Below are 22,291 nucleotides of genomic sequence, written 5' to 3'. Positions count from 1 at the left end.
TTCCTAGCTACATGTGAGGTGTGAAGACATATGTACAGATCTATATACAGGAAAACAAAGCTATATACAAGGCAAGGTGCCTGGTGCAGATAATTAGTATGCAACAAATTGAACAAGAACAGTGCTATATACAAACCAATAGAAAACGATTGAGCAAGGAAGGAAACATCTCAGAGAGTCCATAAATTAGCAAATTTCATAAATTCAGTCTCTGAGGTGGGCGACGAATTCTGGTTGACCGCCTCAAGGGTGGGTCGATAGCTGCCAGGTCAGGAGCTGGGTGGGCTGCAACACAGTCAGGGGGAGGCAGAGTGACCGGAATCTCTGCACAGTCCATGGCAAGGTCTGCAGAGGAGCGACCCGGAGGATCCCGTGACGATTGTGGAACAAGGCAAAGGGCACACCGATTGCGGCGCCGAATGGATCCGTCTGGTAACCGAACGAGGAAGGAGCGGGGGGGGGGGGGGGGGGGGGGGGGGCACCTGCCTAAGGTCAACAGCAGTTGCAAACCAGCCACCATCCGGTAGATGAATGCGAACCTTGTCGTTCGGCTGGATGTCGGGGAGATCAGCAGCACGTGAGTCGCGTGTTGCCTTTTGCTGCGCCTGAGACATCTGCATCTTGTGAAGCACGGGAACATAATCAAGATTCGGGGTATGAATAGACGGCACCCTCGTCCTCAGGGTGCGATTCCGGGCAGTTTGAGAAGTAATCAATAATTAATACATAGTCCCTACCCAATGCATGGAACAGGTCAATGCCCACCTTGGTCCAGGGCGATGTGACCAACTCATGGGGCATCAGAGTCTCCCGTAGTCGGGCGGGCTGAAAACGCTGGCAGATGGGCAGCTGAGCACTGCATTGGCAGTGTCGTCGTTGATTCCCAGCCAATAGCTTCCCTGGCCCCGTGCAGCTGCTCTAGGACCAGCTGGCGCATGCTGTGCGGGATCACGATGCGGTCTAGCTTCAAGAGAACCCCATCAACGACTGCCAGATCGTCTCGAACGTTGTAAAACTGTAGCATTGGCCCTTGAGCCACCCGTTTGTCATTAGGCGCATGACACGCTGTAGTAGGGGGGTCAGCCACTGTCTCGCGGCGAATTTGTACCAGGCGTGAATCCGATGCTGCCAAGTGGGAGGCTGCGAACTGAACTTGAGCGTCGACCTGGCAAACGAACCCTTCGTGATCGCATGGAGTGGTGACCGACCTAGAGAGGGCGTCGGCAACTATAAGGTCCTTCCCAGGGGTATAAACGAGTTGGAAATCATACCTCCGGAGCTTGAGCAGGATGCGCTGGAGGCGAGGCGTCATATCATTCAAGTCCTTTTGTATTATGTTGACGAGCAGACGATGGTCGGTCTCGACAGTAAACTGGGGAAGTCCATAAACATAGTCGTGGAACTTCACAACACCGGTCAGAAGGCCGAGGCACTCCTTCTCTATTTGCACGTAGTGCTGTTCCGTGGGGGTCATTGCCCGTGACGCATACCCAACCGGGGCCCATGACGAGGCCTCATCACGCTGCAGAAGCACGGCTCCAATGCCAGACTGACTGGCGTCCATAGAGATTTTCGTTTCATTAGCCAGATCAAAAAAGGCCAGCACTGGGGCCGTGGATAGCTTGGCCTTCAGTTCCCTCCACTCGAGCCCGTGGGCAGGGAGCCACTGGAAGTCCGTTGTCTTCCGGATCAGGTTCCTGAGAGCCGTGGTATGCGAGGCGAGGTTGGGAATAAACTTTCCTAGGAAGTTTACCATGCCCAAGAACCGGAGGACCGCTTTCTTGTCCTCTGGCGTTTTCATGGAAGTGATAGCAGCAATTTTGTCCTCATCCGGCCGCACACCCAAATGGGAAATGTGGTCACCCAGGAATTTAATGTACGACTGGCCGAAAGAGCATTTAGCTCTATTGAGGCAGAGGCCATGCTCATGTATGCGATTGAAGACGCGCTTGATGCAGCTGATGTGCTCCTGTGGGGTGGTGGCCCAGATTATAATGTCGTCGACGTAGACACGGACGCCTTCGATTCCCTCCATCATCGGTTCCATTATTCTGTGAAATACTTCGGACGGCGAGGTGGCATTCGGTTGTAGCAGTATCTGCCAATGGGCGTATTGAATGTGCACAGCTTTCTGCTCGATTCATCCAGCTGGATTTGCCAGAAGCCTTTTGAGGCGTCGAGTTTTGTGAAGAGTTTGGCGTGGGCCATTTCACACGCGAGTTCCTCACGCTTAGGAATCGGGTAGTGCTCCCGCATGATATTCCGATTAAGATCCTTAGGATCTCTGCAAATCCTTAGCTCACCGGATGGTTTCTTCACACGGACCATGGAACTCACCCAGACCCTGGAGATGGTCCCTTGGTCCTGGAGGTCCTGGAGCTGTTGCTTGAGGCGGTCCTTAAGGGGCGCTGGGACCCTGCGTGTACCACAGGCGTGGCGTTTGGCTTGAGTAGAATCTTGTATGTATACGGGAGCATGCCCATGCTCTCGAAGACGTTGTGGTACTGTTGGATGATGGAGTCGAGTTGCGCCCTGAAGTCGCGTCAGGAGAAGCAGACACGTCGATGGGAGACAGAGTGAACCCTCTGCACCAAATTCAGCAGCTTACATGCCTGCGCACCAAGCAAGGAGGCTTTCGAGGAGGCAACGATCTTGAAGGATAGTACAGCTGTGTGAGCACGGTGCGTCACCTCGAGTTGCAGGAGCCACTGGCAGCAATGGCATTTCCGTTGTAATCATGCAGTTGGCATGCAGATGGCAGGATGGCAGGCTGGGCACGAAGGCTGTGAAGGTCAGACGACGCAATGAGATTGGCGGAGGCAGCAGTGTCCAGGCGGAACCTTACTGGGGACCGGTTAACCGTAAGGGTGTCACACCATTCATCATCCGGATCAATGCTGTGTATCGGAATGGGCTTGGTGCAGCGCTTAGGAGACGTCCTGCGCTTGGTTATGATGCCGACTTGGAAAGGAACTTGCAGGTCATCGCTGTCAAAGTCAGAGGACATGTCTGGGACAGGCTTGTTAATTGTGGGCTGAATGGCCCGGACATCCCTGTGAGGCTGGCTGGATCTTCAGAAACTAGCAGGCTGAGACGACCTGCATAAAGCAGCATAGAGGCCAAGTTTGCCACACTGCAAACATCATCGGGACTTCACGGGACATTGCCGCTTTAAGTGGGCGGAACCACAGTTGCCACACGCCGTTGCGTCGGCGCGTTCGTTACGCCACCGCACATGTGTGGTGTGGTCCAGCGCGGTGCGCACCTGCGCAGTACGTTCTTCGACGTCGCCACATTCGTTGCGTCCCAGTGCGGGAGCCCACGAAAAGCGAGCGAAATGGCCGCCTTCGTCCAGGCTTAGGCCCTGGAGCGATTCTGATGACCTGGACCCGTTCTGCCTCGTGGGGAGCTTGCCGCGCCGTTTCAGCGGCCTGGATGCGGGAATATCGCATGGACGCGTGCTCGTGGAACACGCAGGTCTCAATGGCAGTGGACAGGGTGAGCTGTTTGACCTTAAGAAGCTGCTGGCGAAGGGGCTCCGACTGCACACCAAAAACTATCTGGTCGCGTATCATAAAGTCAGAGGTGGACCCGTAGTTGCAGGACTGCGCAAGGACACGGAGGTGGGTGATAAAGGACTGGAAAGGTTCGTCCTTACCCTGTAAGCGCTGCTGAAAGATATAACTCTCGTTTACCTCAACCTCGCAGTGGCTGTCGAACTTTAGGAGGACCGTCTTGAACTTTGATTTATCTTCCCCGTCAGCGAAGGTGAGCGAGTTAAAGATGTGGAGGGCATGGTCCCTGGCTGTGGAGAGGAAGAGAGCAATCTTCTGTGCGTCCGAGGCAGCTTCCAGGTCCATGGCCTCGAGGTATAGCTGGAAGCGCTGTTTAAAAATCTTCCAGTTGGAGCCCAGGTTTCCGGTAATGCGGAGGGGCGGCGGTAGGATAACGCTGTCAATACTGCAGGATGGTAAAGACTGGTGGAAGGCTGATCACTGGAAGGTAGGTCTCAGAAGTTCTAACATCCCTCAACTACTGGTACCATGAAGTGTTGGGCACTGTGGACTCGTGAAGCAGACATATGCCACCAACTCTAAAGATGGTTCAACACTATTTTATTAACTCTTATAAAATACTAGACATACTATAACTGTGGGTTTACACGATGCTAGTTTAACTAGAGACCTGTGCCTGTCCAAACCAGTTGAATCTCTCAGCACGTGGTGAGAGTCTGTACTAAACTTGATGAGCTCTTGTGCTTCTGAGAGGCAGCATCCAGAATGAGCGGGAAAAGTGATGCCCTCTGTCTTTATAGTGCGTGTGTTCTAACTGCTGATTGGCTGCGGTGTTTGTGCATGTTGATTGGTCCTAGTGTATGTCCATCAGTGTGTGTCTGCACCATGATATACTGGTGTATATTATGACATGGAGGAACCTCTACAGATTCGCTGACAGGAACTTCTGATTTCCACATTAATCCGCATATGGGGCGCAATTCTCCGCACTCACGACGGTGCGGAGAATAGCGGGGTTCGTAAAATTTTATGGCCACGCTAGTTTGACGCCCTCCCGCTATTCTCCCCCCCCCCCCCCCCCCCCACGCCCGACTCCCGATACGAATCGCTGCCGCCGTTTTTTTACGGCCAGCAGCGATTCACAGCTGGCCGATGGGCCGAGTTCCAAGCCCTTTACGGCTGTTTTTACGAACGGCAAACACACCTGGTCTGGCCGTTCGTAAAAACGGCCGTAAAGTGCCGATTTTTAAAACCATGGCACCGATTGGCACGGCAGTACCACGGCCGTGCCAAGAGTGCCATGGGCCCGCGATCGGTGGGCACCGATCGCGGGCAGCGGGTCCGATACCCGCGCACTCTTTGTCCTTCCGCCGCCCCGCAGTATCCATTCGCGGGGCGGCTGAGGGGCATCCCGGCCCGTGCATGCGCGGGTTTCGCGCAAATGCGCGATGACGTCATCCGTGCATGCGCGGGTTGGAGTCTTCCAATCCGCGCATGCGCGGCTGACGTCATGTGACGCGTCAGCCGGCGCAAACTCTGGCAAGCAGGCTTAACGAAATTCGTTAAGCCCGCGATGCCGGAGTTTACGGCGGCGGCATGCTAGCCCCGACCGGGGACCAGAATCGGTTCCCGGTCGGGAAGGGGGAGGCTGGCGTCAAACCCGCACGGATTTGACGGCAGCCTTACGATTTCTTCCTCTCTGGGAGAATCGCGCCCATGGAGTATTGATGATGAACGCTGACAGCTTCACCATCATTACCACCGCAAAATCTGGGTCAGTGTCTCTATCCATCATATTCCATTCAGTTTAAAAGGGAACAGCAATGTGAGCATGTGCGCCATGTGGTGCTAAGCCATATAAATTGCAAGTTATTGACCTCAATGTCTTGGGAACAAGGTGAGATTTGGAGGATTTGAATCAGGGCCACACCCAATGTTGCCTTTAAAATGTTATTACTGCAGCAACCTTTTTTTTTAAGTGCTCAGCCCCATTACATTTATTTGTGTGTGTCACACACATGTTAGTTATCCCAGAACAAGGCCTGTGCATTAGCTTTCAGACTGCTGTGAAGCCGTGAACCCACACAGCTGAGCAATCCTCATAAAAGATCACTGATCTGTTTATCTCTCCACCGATGCTGCCCGACCTGGAGAGTATTTCCAGTTTTATTTCAGCTCGGCAGAAACAGTTTGCCCTAGGATGCCATGCTGTGGCCCACCTTTTGACATCAGCCTCAGCTATGATTGCTATTCTGAACAAATAACCCACAAACACTCATTTCCTGGACTTGTCCATGAAGAATGCAAAGCGTGCAGATGGTTTGAAGTTGGTTTATATGCAAGAATAGCACAGTTATAAGCTATAGCTAACAATGCATCTAACCATTCCAAATAAACCAAAACTTTCTATAATATGAAGAAGGTACATTTTGGTCTTTTTTAATTCATTCTTGTGTTGTGAGCATGTCTGGGAAGTAAATGGACTTACACATGAGGATGGTTTCAATGATATATACTCAGGTCAGGACAGTGTGTGACTTCTTGTTATCGAATTACTTGTCCTAGATTTACTTTATCTTCTCTTTTAGCCTTTTAACCTTGCTTGTATCCTGCCTTATGGCCCAGAAACTTCATATCTTCATTTAATTATTATTAATCCCTTTACTATTTCCTAGGAGTCTGCTGCTGTTGCTGCTGCTGCTTGTAACTATTCCAACTAAGAGAATTGCTGTCATGGTATGTCACGCTCGCCTGTCTTGTGCCGTCCTCACTTACCCATTGCTCTGTGATGTCCCTCACCAACTACACCTAGGTCGACCACTCTCTCTGCTGCCCTCCAAGTTGCCCTCTAGAAGAGTTCTCTGACTTTTCAGCTCTGATCAAATAGCCAAAAGACTGACATTTTCTTTACTGAATGACACTGTTTCAAGTTCTTTTTGCTCCCGCATTTTCAAGTAGCTCTTTATTTGTCTTATAGTTTATGAATGGAATTTTGTGCACATGGCTTAGAATCCACACTTCAAAGGCCTCTATTTTCTTCCACAGATCTTTGTTTATTATTCAGGTTTCTGAGGCATACAGGAAAGTAGACAGAATGCGGCATCTTATCAGTCGCTTCCTTGTAACAAACTTGGTTTTCATGTTAACAGATCCTTCATCACCACAAAACGATTTCCTCCTATCTCTAAACCTGTAGAATCGTAGAATTCCTACAGTGCAGAAGGAGCCCATTGAGTCTGCACTGGCCCTCTGAAATATCACCTTACCTAGGCCCACTCCCCCCCCCCCCCCCCACCCCCCCACCCACCCTTAACTTCATAACCCCACCTAACCTCTACATCTTTGGATACTAAGGGGCAATTTAGCATGGCTGATCCACCTAACCTGCATATCTTTGGACTGTAGAGGAAACTGGAGCACCTGGAGAAACCCACGCAGACATGGGGAGAGCATTCAAATTTCACATAGTCACCCAAGGCCGGAATTGAACCCAAGTCTCTGGCGTTGTGAAGAAGCAGTGCTAACCACTGTGCACCGTGCTGCCCCTATTCTGTATTTTGGTAACAGACTATTATCTGAATGGCCATAAGTTACGAGAGGGGAGTGTGCAACGAGACCTGGGTGTCCTCGTGCACCAGTCACTGAAGGTAAGCACGCAGGTACAGCAGGCGGTCCAGTTACTGAAGGTAAGCACGCAGGTACAGCAGGCAGTCCAGTCACTGAAGGTAAGCACGCAGGTACAGCAGGCGGTCCAGTCACTGAAGGTAAGCACGCAGGTACAGCAGGCGGTCCAGTCACTGAAGGTAAGCACGCAGGTACAGCAGGCGATCCAGTCACTGAAGGTAAGCACGCAGGTACAGCAGGCGGTCCAGTCACTGAAGGTAAGCACGCAGGTACAGCAGGCGGTAAAGAAGGCAAATGGTATGTTGGCCTTCACTGCGAGAGGATTCAAGTACAGGACCAGGGATGTCTTGCAGCAATTATACAAGGCCTCCTTATCTGAGGAAGGATGTTCTAGCTATAGAGGGAGTGCAGCGAATGTTTACCAGACTGATTCCTGGGATGGCAGGACTGATGTACGAGGAGAGTTTGAATCAGTTAGGGTTGTATTTGCCGGCAGCACGGTGGCGCAGTGGGTTAGCACTGCTGCCTCACGGCGCCGAGGTCCCAGGCTCGATCCCGGCTCTGGGTCACTGTCCGTGTGGAGTTTGCACATTCTCCCCGTGTTTGCGTGGGTTTCGCCCCCACAACCCAAAGATGTGCAGGGTAGGTGAATTGGCCACGCTAAATTGCCCCTTAATTAGAAAAAATGAATTAGGTACTCTAAATTTATAAAACAAAAAAGGATTGTATTCACTGGAGTTCAGAATAATAAGGGGGTCAAATAGAAACCTATAAAAATCTAACAGGACTGGACAGGGTAGATGCAGGAAGGATGTTCCTGATGGCGGATGTGTCCAGAACCAGGGGTCACAGTCTGAAGATACAGGGACAGAGATGAAGAGAAATTTATTCACCCAGAGAGCGGTGGGTCTGTGGAATTCGTTACCGCAGGAAATAGTTGAGTCCAAAACATTGTGGGCGCGATTCTCCGCTGCCCACGACGGGTCGGAGAATAGCGGGAGGACCTTCCCGACATTTTTCCCGCCCTCCCGCTATTCTCTCCCCCCCCCCCCCCCCCGCCCCCACGGCCGCCCCACGACACAAATCGCTGCTCGCCGTTTTTTACGGCAAACAGCGATTCTCCCCAGGCCGATGGGCCGAGTTCCCAGGCCTTTACGGCCGTTTTCACGAATGCAATCACACCTGCTCTCACCGTTCGTGAAAACGGCCGCAAAGTGCCATCCTAGACAACCATGGCACCAATTGGCACGGCCACACCACGGCCGTGCCAAGGGTGGCATGGGCCTGCGATCGGTGGGCACCGATCGCGGGCAGCGGGTCCAATACCCGCACACTATTTGTTCCTCCGCCGCCCCGCAGGATCAGTCCGCGGGGCGGCTGAGGGGCATGACATCCCGCACATGCGCGGGTTTGACACATCTGCGTGATGACGTCATCCACGCATGCGCGGTTTGGAGCCGTCCAACCCGCGCATGCGCGGCTGACGTCATCGTGCGCATCAGCCGCCGTGACGCTTGGCGCGCGGGCTTAGCGACGGGCGCTAAGCCCGCGATGCCGTGCTTCACGGGGCCGCGCTGCTAGCCCCGCCCAGGGGGGAGAATCGGGTCCCGGGAGGGGGTGCGGAGGCTGCCATGAAACACGGCCAGTTTCACGGCAGCCTTTACGACTCGCCGCATTTGCGGAGAATGGCGCCCTGTATGTTTTCAAGAAGCTGTTAAATATGGCACTTGGGGCGAAGCGGGTCAAAGGATATGGAAGAAAGAGGGATTAGGCTATTGAGTTGGATGATCAGCCATGATCATAATGACTGACAGAGTGGGCGTAAAGGGCCGAATAGCCTCCTCCTTCTTCTATTTTTTCCTATGTTTCTATGTGTCACATCTGCCATCTTCCATTATCAATTGTCCTCAATAGACAAACTTATTGATTTGTTACAGACGCCAACACGTGAATCTCCACTCTCGTTCCTTCTAATGTATTCCTTTTAACTGCCATTGTTCTTGTCTTTTTGGTGTTCATACTCAATCCCAGGAGTCAAATAAGACTAAATAATAAGACTAATAAGTGGATTTGTTTTGAATGGATTGGAGACAGTAGAGAAACTGTGATGGTCTTCTTAAAGCAGAGAACATTAAGAGAAGCTTTAACAAAGGTATTCAAAACCTTGAGGGATTCTGATAGAGTAGAGGATGAGAGAGTGATTCCACTGACTGGAGGATCAGTAACCAAATGATACAGATTTATTGTAAAGAAAAAACCCGGGGGTTGGGGGAAGGAGTTTTCTTATTAATGCAGCAGAGTTGTTATGATCTGAAAAGTCCTGCTTGAAAGGATAGTGGAAGCAAATGCCACAGCAATGTTCAAAAGATAATTGTATATATTTTTGAAATGGAGAATTATACAGGAAGGTGGGGAAAGAGCAGGGCAGAAGGACCAATTGAATAGCTCGTTCACAGCACCTTAACAATCGCAATTGACCAAAAGGTCTCATCCTGTGTTCTATGCTTCAATGGGGCAATTTTAATCAAACATCCCACATCGGAAACCTGCGAGATTGGACTGGTTTTGAAGTCAATGGATGTAATCTAGCACAAATGCAAAACAGACAGTGTAATGTTCTTTGATTAGGCTGATGTGAACAAAGAAAATTAGACTTTTTTTTAATAAACAAAGCTATTTATTACAAACACTACATTAATGAATAACTAAAATGTCGAAGATGAATACAGTTGGAAATAAATGTCCAACACTAACATACACTAAGAGACTACAGAGTTACTCTCATATGCAACTGTTATCAACTCCTAACAAACACTTTCTAAAGGAAAACATGGTACATACTGGTCCCGGGACTCCGTACTGACCCCACCTGCTGGTCGGATGCTAGAACTACAACAGTAAAACATATACCTGATAATACACATGCAGATCATAGATCATAGAATTTACAATGATAATGAACGGCTCATATTATATACAGATGATAGACTACCTATCATCACATACAGTCCACCAAATCCTGCAGGTTAAGTTACAATCACCACTCTGATTCCAACTGTACGTCAATCAGATGTTTGAAAAACTGAAAGCGTCTGTGCTGGTCTCACAGAGTTCAAACAGTGTTGGCCTCCCATGGAAAGGGGATTTCAGCGCCACAGACCATCTTTTGCTTCAATGCACAATGAACCCAACAGAATAGCTCCGGTCAGCCCACAGCTGGACCACGCTCTCTCAGGCAGATAACATTACTGATCCAGAAATATCTATTGAATTGGATCAATCTGCTCAATCAATAATTCCTATTTTTGAGAACAAAGTTTGAGACCACCTAGGCTGGATATCAGAAACTCAAAGAGGCCTCAAAATGAGAAGTAATAATCACTTGAGCTTCAGTACTATTTAGCAAACTTTCTTGTTGCGGTATTGTCTTTTTTTTTCTGTCCATTACACTTGTCCCCAAACAGACACCAGAGCCAGACTGAGCCATGGAAAACCAGAAAGGCCTCAGGTTCAATCTGTGCTGAGTTAACTGATCTCTCTCAGACAGAGTGACACTAAATGTTGTATAATTGACCTCAACGTTCCCCGGGGAAAGGAATTAAAAAACTCAGTATAGCTCCTACTGTGTGAAATGTGGATGTTGTTTGAGAACAGAACCTCAGTTGGGGCAGCACGGTAGCATTGTGGATAGCACAATCGCTTCACAGCTCCAGGGTCCCAGGGTCGATTCCGGCTTGGGTCACTGTCTGTGCGGAGTCTGCACATCCTCCCCGTGTGTGCGTGGGTTTCCTCCGGGTGCTCCGGTTTCCTCCCACAGTTAGGTGGATTGGCCATGATAAATTCCCCTTAGTGTCCAAAATTGTCCTTAGTGTTGGGTGGGGTTACTGGGTTGTGGGGTTACTGGGTTATGGGGATAGGGTGGAGGTGTTAACCTTGGGTAGGGTACTCTTTCCAGGAGCCGGTGCAGACTCGATGGGCCGAATGGCCTCCTTCTGCACTGTAAATTCTATGTCTATGTCTATGTGCAGGGTAGGTGGATTGGCCACTCTAAATTGCCCCTTAATTGGAAAAAATGAATTGGGTACTCTGAATTTATTTTCAAAAAGAACAGAATCTCAGTTGGTTATGGTGTCTGATGCAGTCAATAACCTACTGGCATTTGCTGAATTAGTCCCTTTTGAAAAAGTACAATTTGGTTACAACTAGGCTTTTTAGCGTGACAAGTCTTGACATTGGTCTGAGTATACACAATGTGTAAGCAACAGTTGTGTCAACTGTGGTTCAATTGGTAGAATGCTTGTCTCTGACTCACAAGCTTGTGGGCTCAATTCCAACTGAATGTTATGGGCCAGGGTTTAGAAAACTCCGAAGTATATCATGGAGTTCACCTGACCGACAACTGTTTATTAATTTTGGTTACAGGGAGCACAAGGGCCTACCTTTCAGGTGTTATAAGTTTATTCTAAGAATTTAGTTAACATTTTTATAACACACAGTTACAGTACTCTATATAAAACCCTTAATAAACTCTCACTTTAGCTGTTCCAATTTAATAACAAGATCCCATAAACCAGAAAACCCTTGTCAAAGGTGTGGCCAGGCACACAGCACTCAGGACCTGGTTTAGATGCTCTTGTGTCCTTTCAAAAACAGCAGGTTTTAATTTCTTCCAGAAAAAAATTGTTCCTTTACAAGTTATCAAGTAATCTAGAAACAGCTTTTAAACATGTAGAGAGAGAGAGAGAGACAGGGCAATACTTCTCTGTCTGAATCCAGCAGCCAAATGTGAAAATGAAAGCAAAAACTCAGAGCCACAAAACAGTCCCAAACCAAAGCGAAAGTAAAACTCAAAGCCACAACCCAGGTCCACCCACACAATGACATCACTGAAGCCATGTGATCAGACAAAACATTTCTTAAAGGGACACTCCCATTACATGAAGGAGTGCTGCACTATTGGAGGACGTGCTGCACTATTGGAGGAGGTGTTAAACTGAGGCCCTGTCTGAGGCCACTTTCTTTAGGAACTGGGCTGACCAGTCATTTGTTCCCCTTCACCGTCTGGTCAGGCTACCTGTAGGTGCTGGGGATATGGTTCAAAGGGGCTGGGGTCATACGCTAAAACCTGAAAGGAGCAAGTAGTTATGGCAATACAAGAACTGGGGAGAGACACTGCTGCTCCATTGCGGGTATGATCCTGGTTTTCAATGATGAGGTGCTCTTGGTGTGGCCCAATGTTCCTATTACTCACTCCATTGGCATAGCTTTCACTCAAGCCATCTTCCACTTTATCTAGAGGTCATAAATATGATCATCCATGATCATTATGACTGGTGGAGCAGGCTAGAAGGTTCAAATGGCCTCCTCCTGTTTCTATTTTCTATGTATGTTTCCATATATGTATTTACAGGGACATCATGTACAAACCTTTAGATAAAGGAAAAATAATGTTCCCAACATCACCCCTATCTTGGTGGCCACCTTTGTGTGCAGCTGCAACAAGCTGTGCGTGGACCCTCAGTACACAAACACCTAGTGTCACAATGCGCTGAGCTTCTAACTGTTTCCTATGTTGTTAAGGTGGTCTGGCCGTGTTGCAGCTGAATGCTGCAAGCAGTTGGACCATACCATAGCATCTATCCTCATAGAAAGGTTTATGCAGAATAACATCTTTGACCACAAGTCCATCAAGTCCTCAAGGCCCTACGGGAAAAGGAGATAGGAGCTCCTGTCAGATGTTTCTCTGAGCAGACTGTCAAAGCCATTTGGCAGAATGCCTCATCACCAGAACTTTCAAATAAGCACCAAACTGTAGCTTGGCTGGTCGTGAGAAGGACCCTCCCTGACAGATCCTTCCATCATGATTGGAGTCTCACCCCCTCCACACATTGCCCTTGAGGCGGCTGTGTTGGGGAAGAGACCATGCCCACCTTCTTCTGGAATGTGCCTTTGCAAAGATGATCTGGAGGGAGATGCAGTGATTTTTGTTGTTGTTCATCCCAAGCAGTTTCATGATGCAGAACTCTATGCTCTATAGGCTATTCCTATTGGCTGTTTCCAGGGATGCACACCAAGATAAACATCAGCTGCGGCTGGAAGACCATCAACTGGTCTTCCAGTGCGAAGAGGTGACCAAGTGTTGCAGACTGGCACATTTCAAGGTCCAGTACCACATGCTGGGCGATGCACTAAAGCCTGTGTCATCACCACAGAGGCACAATGAGGAAGGGTTGCTTTCTAAGGCCTTTCATTCATAGTACACCAAGGGGCTGGAAACAGTGTAGAACTGCTGCATGCCTGACATGGAATGCATATGCCAATATCAAGAATATTGGCATTGTATCAAGTTACCTCAAAGTGCAACATGCTGTATGGAGAAAATTTGAATTCTATTGCACTTTCTGGAATATTCAATTTGAAATGATTTGCCCTTGGGTCGTAGCACCAACATGGAATGTAGATCGTAAATGTCAAGAGTATTGAAATTGCATTGAGGCACCTCAGAGTGGAATACGCTGTATTGAAAAAGTTGAATTCTATTGTACTTTCTGTAATATTCATTTCCAAAAGTTTTGGAATGTACCTTAACAAATGTTAAGAATAAAGTATATTTTTGGTTTAAAAAAAAGGTATACATGAAAAATCCCATGGCACCAATTCAAAGAAAGGCAGTGGAGTTATCCCTGGCGCCCTGTCCAATATGCGATCCTCAAACAACACCACCAAAATAAATGATGTGAATATTATCACATTGCTCTTTGCGCACGCTTGTTCTGTGCAAATCGACTGCCACATTTCCAGCATTGCAACACTTCATAAAGTACTTCATTGGCTGTAAGGTGCTTTGAGGTGTCCAATGGTGTGAAGGACACTATATAAATGCAGGTCTTTCTTTCTAACAGCATACAAGAAAATAAATGAAAAATACCCATTCTTTTCTTCGGATGGAGGGAACTAACTCATGGATGCACATCTGAAACAGCCACAGGAATTAAGAGTTTTAGCACTCTGTCTTTTGATAAACTTGATTGTGTTGTGCACATCTTCCCAATGTTTACATTGCACGTTCCAGACTGTAGCATTTGTAGGCCTCCTTTACCTGTATCTGAACTCTCTCTAAAATAAGTAAAATACTGCAGGTGCTGGAATCGGAAACAAGAATAGAGGACGCTGAAAAAAGACGCAGGTCTGGCAGCATCTGTAAGGAGAGAAAGCAGAGTTAATGTTACGGGTCCTTTTGCTCTTCGTTTCCTGACAAAGAGCCAAAAAGACTCGAAACATTAGCTCTGCACTCTCCCCTTCCAGATGCTGCCAGACCTGCTGGGTTTCTCCAGCATCCTCTGTTAGAATTTCTGAACTCTCTGGACCTGCTTCACATCCTGCTGTAAAAATAATTCTCAGAAGCATCCTTTGTTGGCTAAATTCAAGTGTCTTACAGATGGTTTAATTTGACCAGTCTGTCTTTTTATCTGTTCAGGTATTTGCTGTGGAGCATCTAAAGACGCTTGACACAAATCAGCTGTGAATGAAATAAGCAGCAGTTTATTAATCAATACAAGTATGCATACAGGGGAGATCGCCTTTGAATTACTCACACAAGAACACAAGAATGAAAAGCAGGAGTAGGTCACCAGGCCTTTCAAGCCTGCCCCGCCATTCAATACGATCACGGATGAGCTATGCCGGCCTCAACTCTCTCTGTTTCTGTTCTGTCTCTTTCTGTTCCATCTCCCCGAAACCCTCTATTCCTCAATCTATTTCTTCGAGGGGCATCTCAGCATCACAAGCTTTCTCTCAAGCGTTTGTAACATTCTTGTGTGTTATTGCAACATTAATCATAATTACTTCAGGGATCATTTTCCCTTGTTCAAATTTTCGGTTCTACATGTACATGGCTATTGTTATGATCCCAGTTGGTGGTCTAACTGGACAGGAAGATCCCAGAATGGAACTCTGGCTCAAAAGGCCATAGCTTTTATATTTTTTATAAAACATGGAGAACAGAGTCACCAGACCGCTAATTAGTTTGAACAACAAGGAAAAGAACATTTATTAAGCATGAGAAGTTGAATTATTGTACAATACTCATTTACTCCCCCCTTAACGTAACAATTGCATACAGGTTTTAGGATTAATACGGATTACAGAGTACATCATAAACTGCAATGGTCCCATTAACACACCAAGTCCCTTTTAAGCATAAGGTGACTGTGGGAGAATATATTCTCCACTCTCAACGGCAAGTGAATGTTTGTTGATGTCTCCTCAGAATCCTCCCCCCACCATCCCCCGCCCGATGATTGTCACATGAGAGTTTCCAAATTCCACTCCCAAAAACATGCTTTGAAATCTTCTCTCATAATTATGCTCTCCTTTCACAGTTTGTGTTCTGAAATCCAGACCAGGTTTTCCAAATGACACTTTTAAACAAGGCTTCCACTTCATTTTTAACAGCTAATTTGGTTCAGGATTTCACACCAACCTCTTTAGGATTTCTTTGTCTTTACTGCTGTGCAAACTGCTCACAACTGCTTTAACTTTTGACTCCCAGACTGTATTAAATGGGATCAGACATTCGTTTCACATTTTAAGGCAGTTGTCCTCTTTAAATCAGGTTACTGCAATTGTCCCTTTAACTCAGAACACTTTGTTTACTCGTCTTTGAATTTTTCTGAACAATACCTCTTGGACATTTATCTTCTTTTCTCTCGTTTCCTGAACTAGCTGCCCGCATATTCAGCTAAATCTAAAACTCAGAAACTTACAAAGCTCCAGTTGCTAAGCAACACCGCATACGTCTGCTGGCCCATTTATTCACTCTTGATGCCGTCGCCCTCTCTAAGTACAATACAAACACAGTTGGAACTTAACCAACTCCCACAGGTACGAACACCTTTGTCCAACATGAGTCTAACTATAGGTTTTACCCTTCCAGACACGGAAAGATTAAATTAAACGCACTTAAAACTATACTTTATTTCTAACGTTTACCAATACAAATATAAATCTGATGAAACCACCTTTGTTTTTCTAACACTATGTAAAAATAATTCACACCTAGACCTTGTTCCTCCACTATTCTCCTCCTTTTCATGCCAAGAACATCCTGTCCCCTAATTACTCTGACTTTCTGAATTCTACATTTCCCTCTTTTTCGCTCTCTTCTTACCAAGCATATCAATTTATCAAAAATAGAAATGTCCTTATCCATCTAACCAAATAACCTTTGTATCCAGCAAAATTTTCTCCCCTTATGTCACCACTGTACACTGGCTGGCGTGAGATCCTATCCAGTTACTCATACCCAAATTATTCTTTTAGTAGCAAATTGTTTCTGCTAGTTCAGCAAGGCTAAGGCAATGTTGGACCTTCTAAACCATAGTGTGTCTTTAACCCGTATACGATGGACAAATGACCACAAGTTGCTTAACACAAGAATACTTTATTTCACACACACAAAGTTAATGTTAATCAATCACACACACCTACAAGTTGAACTCTAAACTAACACACAAGAAAACCTTAACTTAACTTCTAGATATGACCTTATCTGGAATCCTGTTGTCTGGCAGTGCTGGAAGTATGTTGCTGATTGTCTGTGTCCTTGGCTCTGGTCCCTCTGTGGATGGAATGGATGGTGAAAGGGGTCACCGTTGGTATCGTCAGTCGAATGCTGAAGTCGGGAGAGAGTGTGTGCTGCTCAGCATCTTTTATCCTTTGAAAATTTTGCGTGCTTTTGGGCAGTCCCAGGTAGCTGTCCAATCGATCAATCAGGGTTTGATCACCTTGATCGATCCCAATCAATTGAGGGTTGCCACCTTGATGATAGGGCAGGTCCCGGTCATCCAAGACCGTTAGTGTCCGAGGCACGCAGGCCTTCCCAAATAAGGAGAACAGACGCCACCAAGTCCGCCACTTATTGTCAGTTTCTACCTGGTCCCCATTTTCCCGGGATGGCCTTTATCTGTGTTAGTTTCTGCAAAGTCTGGGCTGCAGTTTTTGTATATTTGCAAGCTACAGCCTGTCTGTGTTCTGTCTTTGGACAATTTTCCCATTGATCTTTGTGGGCGGCCATTTTATGTGGCCACAGGATCTCATGCATATGTGTAATCTTGTGCATTGACCCCTTCATGTTCATGCTTTACACATGGTCAAATGTCCCCGAATTTGCCTCCTGGTGGGTTGGGGGGCATTAAATTCCGCCCTATATTTCAGATCGACAGGGAAGGTGAGAGGTTGATACCCTCCTTCCATTATTGGATAAGGCTGCTCTCAATTTGTGCTTTTCCGTGGTGTAGAAGAGGAGGGGTGCAAGTCTGAGGACCCTCTTCTGATCTTTGCCAAATCCACACTTCAGAGTTGGTCGCAGCCTCTGAGGGTGGCTGCATTGACTCCCTACCTTTCTCCTGCCAGCTTGTCCAATCTCAGTCAGCTCTGGAGATCCACATACACTGGGGGTGATTCTCCGAGCCCCGCGCCAGGCCGGAGAATCGCGCCACGACGCCCCGACGCCGGTGCGCGATTCTCCGAGGTGCGGAGAATCGGCGCCCTTTGTGCCGGCGTGTTAGACACGCCGGCAGCCGAGGGCCACTGGAATCGGTGGGGCCGCCGATTCTCCGGCCCGGATACGACAGAGTCTTGCTGGCGTCATTCACCCCTGGTCGCTGTCGGCGGGAACTCTGCTTGAAGGGCTGGGGGGGGCGGACTGTGGGGCAGGGAAAAGCGCTCCTTCATGGGAGGCCTCCGATGGGGTCTGGCACGCGATCAGGGCCCACCAATCGGCGGGCCGGCTTCTCCCCCCATGGGCCTACTTTGTTGCTCGGCCGGCCCCTGAACCCCGACGCCATGTTGAGTCGGGGCCTCCGCGCTGAAGAAGTCCCCCGCGCATGCGCAGGTTGGCGCGGCACCCAGTTGGTGCCGGGAAGGGAGGCTGGAGCGACGTGAACTGCTCCAGCGCCGTGCTGACCCCCTGTGGGGACAGAATCGGTCGTTCCCGTGCCTGTTCTGGGTCTCCATTTTGGAGCATCGCCCCCACAGTGTCCAACAGCAGGCCTGAGGCCTCCCATGACGGGCGAACGCCACAGGGACTGAACAGCACATTGGACACAGGTTACACATTATTATTTAATTTGATAAATTTACTTTTTTTTTCATTTGGATTTCTATTAGTTGTGAACCTTCTCGAAGGAGACACCGTTGTTTGATTTGTTTTGCTTTGATGATGCTGTGGGTAACTCTACATCTCGTTTGGAGTTCAACATTACTGCGCTCATTGTTGAATAATAAAAATAGCTTGGATAACTCTGATGAGATTTATACTTGCAACTTTTGTTTGTAACCCAGTCAAGGTCAAACCACACCACTGCTAACAACGATTTATAAGAAATAAATGAAACAGAGGGGTTTGTAAACCTATTAAAATGTTCTTCCAGTGAGATATATTTTTTGTAAAATGCACAGTCCATTGAAAAGAGGTGCAATTTAGTGGTTCTGTATTTTGGGGAATGAAACATTCACCAGTCTGCACTGTAGGTTTGTCCTACATGAAAGGCGATATTGATTTTTTTCAAACTATATTTTTATTGATTATTTTGTAGCTCAAGCACTATCTGAAAAAGACAACATTAATCTTCTCTGTTCACTTAGAACCAATCAGTAGAGCTCAAAGTCAGCCTAATTTGTAACCTTTGACTTTCACGTATTTTGCTGACACATGGTGAAAAGCTATGAAAATGTTGTTGCCGCTGGCAACTGTGCATCAGCTGTCTGTGCAGGTGTGTACAATCGAAGGAGAGAGAAACAGTGGAATGCTCTGTTTGACTCTCAGTTGGGACTCAGTGGTAGCACTCTCACCTCTGAGTGAGAGGTTTAAGCTTCACCCCAGAGACTTGAGCACATCTCGACTGACGCTCCAGTGCGGTACTGAGTGCTGCACTGTCAGAGAGCTGTTATCTTTCAGATTGCTCATTAAACTGAGGCCCCATCTATCCTTTCAACCAACCAAAGAAGGGGTGGTTCTGGGGCTTAATCATTGGGGAAAGGTCACTTTTAAGAAGCTGATTGTGTGATTTAGCAAACGTTGGCCCAAAACAGCTACTTGAAGGTAAATCAGTGGCAGCTGTAGGAGGCATTTAAAAAGCAGAGAGAGAATGTTCAGGATAAATATGCTCCCAAAAAGAAGAAGGGTGGGACCCCTGGGGCGGACCCCTGGGGCTGACCCCCCCCCCCTCCCCCCCCCAACGTCAAAAAGCATACAGGGCGCAATAAAGCAATAAAGGGAGTTTATGTAAAAAAAAGCAGGAGCTCAATACTGCAGGAAGTCCAAAAAAATATAGAAATTGAAGGGGTGAAATTTAAAAGGAAATTTGGAAAACAAAGAGAGGGCATGAAAAACATTGACAAGTAAAATCGCAGAAAACTCAAAGGTGATTTAGAAATACATAATGAGCTCTGGGACAGCTAAGGATAGAGTAAGGCCTATTGGAGACTTCAAAGTTAACTTGTGTGTGGAGATAGGAGGCATGGGCATAGTTTTTACTGTGTGTTAGCCTTCACAAAAGAGGGGGATGGTGCAGATGTTGTAGTTAGGGAGGTGGAGTGTAATGTACGGGAGGGATGGACCGGAGTAAGTGAGTAATATTAAGGGGTTTAGCATCTTTGAAACTGGATTGATAGCCAGGTTCAGATGAAATGTATCCCAGACTGCCAGAAGAAGCAAGGGAAAGAAAGCAGGGACTCCGACCATCATTTTCCAATCCTCTCTGGCTACAATGGTGGTGCCAGGTAAGTGGATAATTACTAATATTATACTGTTGTTTCAAAAGAGACGAAGGGATAGACTCAGGTTATTTTAGGCCAGTAAGCCTAACCTCAATGTTGGCCCAATTAGAGGAAGTAATTCTGATTAACGGTCTCAATCATCCTTTGGAAAAGCATGGATTAATCAAAGACAGTCAGGATGAATTTGTAACGGGAAGGTCACGCCAGTCTAAAACTTGATTAAATCTTTTGATAAGGTAGTGTGATGTTGGTGTAATGGATTTTAGCAAGGCTTTTGGCAAGGTCCCACATGGCAGACTGATTGATGTGACCATCAATTTACAAGACACGTGATTGGAAGTGAACAGTGGTTTTAATAATCTTACAACAGAGCCTGCCTGCGACAAGATGAACTGGCAGCAGGCTCACGACTTCAGAGTTTTAGACTTCCGGTTAGTGGGCGGAGCCAAGGGTGGAGCCCAGTACAAACTCCTCATCTCCCCCTATGGGCAGAGCCGCGCAACGGCTCGTATACAGAGCCCACAAGGACACAATACATATAATAGAACACAGTGTGAATTACTAGGTTTATAATTCACCACACTGACTAAAAAAGTGGGACCCCAAAGGAAAGTGACAAATCGCTGAGTGTCTTGAAGACAGAGATAGATAGGTTCATGATCAATAAGGGGATCAGGAGTGATGGGGAGAAGGCAGGAGAATGGGATGAGAAAAATATCAGCCATGATTGAATGGCGGAGGAGGCTCGATGGACCGAGTGGCCTAATTCTGCTCCTATGTCTTATGGTCTTATAGATCGATGGCAAGAAACAAATGGTCAAGGGGTGTTTTTATGATTTAAAGGTTTTTTTGTTGTTTTATTTTTTTTCAGGGTTCAGTACAGGGCCCTTTGCTTTTTGATGTTAATATATCACTGATTTAGACTTAAAAGTAGGGCGCATGATTAAGAAAATTTCAGATGATACAAAAATTGGCCATACGGTTGACATTGAGGAAGAAAGCTGTAGACTGCAGGAAGATAGCAATTGACTAGTCAAGTGGTCAGTGAAGTGGAAAATAGAATTAAATTGGAGCAACTTGGGGAGGACAAACAAGAGCTATTGGGAATAAGCAATATATGTTTGGATACTAGAAGTGCAGAGGATTAAAGGGACCTTGCAGTGCATGTCCACAAATCCCTGAAGATAGCCGGACAAGTAGATAAGGTAGTTAATAAGGCATAAGGGATACTTTTCTTTATAGTCAAGGTGTGGAATCGTATAAAACATTAGATAGGCCGCAGCTGGAGTACCGCGTAACGTTCTGTTCAACACATTAAAAGAAGGATGTGATTATATCAGAGAGGGCAAAGAGACGTTCTAGGAGGATGTTGCCAGGAATGGGGAAGTTTAGTTTTGTGAAAAATTTGGATGGATTGGAGTTTCTATTTTTTAAATGAATACATGGGATGTGGGTGTTGTTGGCTGGATTAACCTTCATTGCCCATTCCTGATTGTTCTTGAACTGAGTGCCAAGCAAGAGAAGAGCCACATTGCTGTGAAGCTGAAGTCACATGTTGGCCATTTGTGAACCAGGTGGGTTTTTAAACAATTGACAATCATGGTTTCATGGTCATCATTAGACTTTTAATTCCAACTTTTTTAAAAAATTGTATTAAAATTTTTACCCTCTGGCCGGGTGGGATTTGAACCCATGTCCCCAGAGCAGTACTCTGGATCTCTGGCTTACTAGTGACAATACCAGTGTGCCACCCACCACCGCCTGCCTCCCCTTGGAACAGAGGAGGCTGAGGGGAGACTTAATTGAGGTGTTTAAAATTATAAGGGGCCAAGCTAGAGTGGATAGGAAGGACGGATTGCCCTCAGCACATCAATAATGTGCATTTAAAGCAATTAGCAGATGCATTAGAGGAGAGTTGAGGAGAAACCTTTTGCCCAGATGCTGGTGATGGTCTGCAATTCAGTGCCTGAAGGATGGGAGAGGCAGAAACCTTCAATGGATTTTAAAAATAGCTGAATTTGCATTTAATGTAATGTAACCTACAGGGCTGTGGGCCAAAAGCTGAAAAGTGGGATTAGGCAGGATAACTCTTTTTTTTCAACTGGTCCAAACATGTTGGGCTGTATAGCCTCCTTCTGCACCATAAATCTCCTGTTCCCAACAACACTAAAAACAGATTATCTGCTCATTCCCACATTGCCCTTTGTGGGATATAGCTGTGAGCAGATTGGCTGCCGCATTTTCCTACATTGACTATACTTCAAAAGAACTCTATCGATTGTAAAGTGCTTTGGGACATCCTGAGGTCATGAAAACGATATAAAAGCAAGTTCTGTTTTTTTTTTATGCTGCAATTATCAATCCGAGATCAG

This window comes from Scyliorhinus canicula, chromosome 21, assembly GCF_902713615.1.
Source record: "Scyliorhinus canicula chromosome 21, sScyCan1.1, whole genome shotgun sequence".
NCBI lineage: Eukaryota > Metazoa > Chordata > Chondrichthyes > Carcharhiniformes > Scyliorhinidae > Scyliorhinus > Scyliorhinus canicula.
The sequence above is the reverse complement of the archived record's forward strand: the minus strand, read 5'-3'. Positions refer to the sequence as shown.